Source organism: Triticum dicoccoides, chromosome 6B, assembly GCF_002162155.2.
Source record: "Triticum dicoccoides isolate Atlit2015 ecotype Zavitan chromosome 6B, WEW_v2.0, whole genome shotgun sequence".
Classification (NCBI taxonomy): domain Eukaryota; kingdom Viridiplantae; phylum Streptophyta; class Magnoliopsida; order Poales; family Poaceae; genus Triticum; species Triticum dicoccoides.
The window spans coordinates 502,504,880-502,509,353 of record NC_041391.1 but is presented as its reverse complement, the minus strand read 5'-3'; positions in this window follow the sequence as shown (position 1 = coordinate 502,509,353).

The following is a 4,474-nucleotide window of genomic DNA, read 5'->3' as shown; positions in this document are numbered from 1 at the left end:
GGACTTCATGGACGCCCTCACAGCTGTTCCGGAGCTTGGTCCAGCGTGCGAGGTACTCGTGGCCGGTCTCCATCGGCCCCTGCACGCACATGGCGAGCTGGCTGGGGCGAGCGGGCCGCTTGTACGTCCCCATGAAGTTGCGAACAAATGCCTCCTCGAAGTCGACACATGCGTTGATGCTGCCCATTAGCAGGCTGTTCAACCATGTGCGAGTCGATCCTTGGATCATGAGCGGTACGTAGCGCACGGCGAGACGACGATTGGCACCGGTGATGCCAATGGCCGTGGTGTAGTCGGTGAGCCAGTCTTCTGGCTTCACGGTCCCGTTGTACTTGGGGTGTCACGGGGAAGCACGAACCCCTTGGGGAAGGGCTCCTCCCGGATGCGTGGGCCGAAGCACGCCGGCCCGATAGCGCCACTCTCCTCCACCTCCAGGGAGCGAGCGATCCGATCGATGCGGTGGTGCGCGTCGGCGTCTTCGATGGCGCGCGGGCTGAGTCGATTGGCGGACAGGCCCCGAGGGGCCGGGTCGGCTGGGGCCGGACACCGGCCAGGCTGGCCGGGTCCGTGTTGGGTCTCTGGGGCGTGCTCGTTGCCCAGAGCGTCGGTGGCGGTGCCAGCTGGGTTGCGCCGGGTCCGGGCTTGGCCGGAGTGTGCCTCGCCGAGCGGCGAGGAGGCCATGTGCAGGAGTTCACCGAGTCCGCCAAGGCGGGCGGAGCCGGACCCTGCCGTCTTGGCGAGCTGGTTGAGGCGGTCCTGCTGGGTGTTGGCGGCGTGGAGGAGCTCGCGCATCCGCCCGATGCGCTCCTTGAGCTCCTCGCCCGCGAGTTGGTCGAGGCCGACCGCGGCTGCCTCCGCAGCGCGCATGTTCTTGACTGGGGTCTCGTAGACGGTCCGGACGGCGCCAAAGGCCCGGCCGATCGCTCCTCCCCGGGCACGAGTATCGACCCGGCTTGGCTCGGCCGCGGCGGGCATGAATCCGTGGGCGGCGTCGTGCTCCATCTGAGCAGCTTCCAAGCGGCGCCTGGTGGCGGCCAGCATCTCGGACAGGTCCAGCATCTGCTGGCGCCTGTCCTCGAGCTGGGTTCCGGCTTCAGTGATGTTGGTGGCGTCGACGTTGGTGCCGATGGGGATGCGGAGGCTCTGCATCACGGCGCTCAGCGGGTCGGACGGCTTTGTCCGTGCCGTGGCGGCCGCGGCTTCGGCGACTCTTCTCGCCTTGCTCGACAAGGAAGAGGCGCCATCCCCGGTGACGAATACCTCCACGTGGGCGTCCATCGCCCCGGCAGTGAATCCACCACTGAGAGGGAGCGGGGAGTCGGAGTAGCTGAGCACCTCGCTGGGGTACTCGTCGGCCATGAGCGCATCGGAGATGCGCAGCGCGGTGAAGGAGGCGGCGAGCGCGCCGATGACGGCGTCCGCCAGAGCGACGGACTCGTCGGAGTAGGAGAAGGGCCCCGTACGAAGCATGCTTCCGGCCAGCTCCTTGAGCTGCCCCACGGTGGGCGCCAACTGTCGTGGTGGGCACACGGCAGATGCCAAGGGATGGCTAAAGAGAGGAGGAGGCTCGAGGGCGCTGGTGGGCTTCGGAGGCGAGGTTGATATGCGCGGGCGCGGGACGCCGGACATACCCAGGTTCGGGGCTCTCCGGAGAGATAACACCCCTAGTCCTGCCGAGTTTAGTTGGATGGTCAATAGTACAATGTCGCTCCTGGAGCTGTATGGAGGAGGAAGGAGGCTGGCCAAGGCTTGGGCTGCTCCTTCTCCCTGGTGTTGCTATGTAATGGCTAGTCCTATCTTGCTTGCTTTTGCGTGCCGGGGATCTTACATGTCATATCTCTCATGCCCATGTGGGTGTGGACTCCTGGGGGGTTTTATAGATCAACCCACCCAGGGTTACAATGGTAATGTGCCGAGTCGGTGGGTATGTATTGTCGGTGTCCGAAGTTCCGGGCTAGGTCTCGCTTGGGGGCTTGTGGTTCGCCGGGTTCGCCTAGGTGTGGGCCCCACGTGCCTAGGGGGACTGTGGGCCGTCTTGTCGATCGTCATGGCGTGACCGAGTCGAGTCGTGCACATTGTTCTCCGTCAGGCCGCCGCTTGTTGTCTCAGCGGTGAGGATGGGAACACTGTTGCCGTGCCAGCCCTGGTCAGCGGGTTGGTAAGGGGCACTGTTGCCACGCTCTGGCTGACCACGGGCATGGGCGGGGGCACTGTAGTCTTGGTCATCGGTGATTAAGGTCTCGTCCCATCGTACGGCCTGGATGGGACAGGAGCTGACCCGTGGTTGGGTTGCTGTGGACGCCACGGGTGGGTTGGCTTGCTGGGGAAGCCAAGATTGCGCTGGGCTGAGTTGCCTTGCGCCAGCCACTGCGGCCGGGTCGACGTACCTTGCCGAGTCGAGGGGCTTGGCTGGATTGCGCGCCTTGCCGGGTCGAGCGACCCGGCCTGGCGCGCGCCGGTTTGCGGGGCGATGCGGGCCCCGCTGTTTTTGAAATAGATCCGGGTTCCGTTGCCTGCCTAGGGTTCATCCCCCTGACACCAACCAACTTAAGAGGGGCCACGAGCCTGCCCGGCGCGCCCTAGGGTAGGGGGGTGCACCATCTGAGCTCATGACTCCCTCGAGCATCCTCCTGCATTAATTCTTTTTCCCAAAAATCACATATATTCCAAAATAATTTTTCGTAAAATTTTATCGCATTTGGACTTCATTTGATATGGATTTTCTGCGAAAAAATGCAACAAACAGGAGTTGGCACTGGGCATTGGATCAATATGTTAGTCCAAGAAAATCATATCAATTGTTGCCAAAAGTATGTGAAAGTAACAAAATATGGGCATGAAACAATCAAAAATTATAGATACGATGGAGACGTATCAAGTAGCCGCCTCGGCAACCGTGTGTCATCAATGTAGGCAATAGACAGAAGAATGGATGGTCTTCGTGTACTTTGAATGCGGAGCAGTCGCCTGCATCGGGAAACGGCGCGGGCAACGCTCCCTCGGCCGGCACACCATTTCAATGTTGGCGCCAGCGATCGGTCGCATCCGCTCTTGCCAGGTATGAATGCAGCACTGACGATCGGGAGCAGTGCTGACCGTTTCGGACGGGAAGTACGCGCGGGCGAGCAAGGAGGTTTTGGTGGGCCAGAGCGGTCAGACGCAGGCATGGCAGCGATCCGGACTCCCACAAAGCCACCCACGTTTTTCTACGGTTTGCACGAGAAAGTGCGCTCAGACACCGTGTGGACCGATACATGTCCGTGTTGGATGGCTTCCGCGGTCCGGACGTATGCAGACGGTTTGAAGGTCGACGTTTGAGATTTCCTTAGGTCATCTCTAAAGGGGACCATCAAACTTTCACTATATGTCCGAACACTACTTTTGCCATCCAACAGGAACCTCTATATGTCCGCTTAGCCGGAACGTACGGATTCTAGTATCCAGGAGACAAACACGCGTCGGGAGGGGGAGGGCTTTGCCGGAGTCTGGGCGTTCACTTGACCAATCACATGCATAGTCCCTCTCTTCTGCCTCTTTTCCCAACCGCGCATGCATGGCACCCCTCTCCTCTCTCTCTCTCCATTCAATCGGACACTAAACCACAAATATCCCATCACATGCATGATCCCCACCTATTTTTTCTCCTCCCAACCAGATACTTTGTGATTAGCATTGGATGACTCCCTCCCATATCATGTCGGCGGAGCACGTCCGGACATAAAAACGGACATGTTCCGGTGACATTTGCGGATCAGCTTTGGAGATGCCCTTACAGAATATAAAAGCAATGGGAGGTGAGTTGGCTGCCATGTACTAAACAGAACAAAAGGGTAAAAAAAAGCTTAATGAAAAGTGTATGTCCGATCTTCAATTTATGGGTATTTTCTTTTCTTGGCTATATTAATGAGAAGAACTAGTTCCTTTTTTAATTTTTTGATACCCAAGAGTATGGGTTTTGGGGAATGGTCATTCCTGGCGAAACAAATAGCCCAAACTGCAATGGTGAGCTCCAAACAAAGTGGACTTTGAGAGAACTCTTTATGCCATTCGTCCGGTTCTGAATTGAGTTTTGTAACAATGTCCAATAAGGGCACAAGTATTGCCAACAATCAATGGCAAAAAGTCACTGGAAGAATAGTTGATCTTTGGCTTCAGTGTCATCTTCCATGAAATACACGTATGTATCTAGGAACGTAAAATTTCTCACTACCTCTCTTTAATTCCCTGTCTACAAATGATGAATGTACACACGGGGGCTATGCTTCAAAGAGCTTGTTGTGTCAAGTAACAAATTCTACGGACTAGTGTCGATTCATGGACACACATGCGTAATCTACAGGTTTTGGTTGTATATGTTTGGTTTCTTTGGCATCTTGCATTATAGAACAATATAGACAAACCGGACAAATATGGCCACCAGTGTTGCTTGAGGATACAGAAGAGCAGGTATGTCTGTTAACATACTCCTACGTGT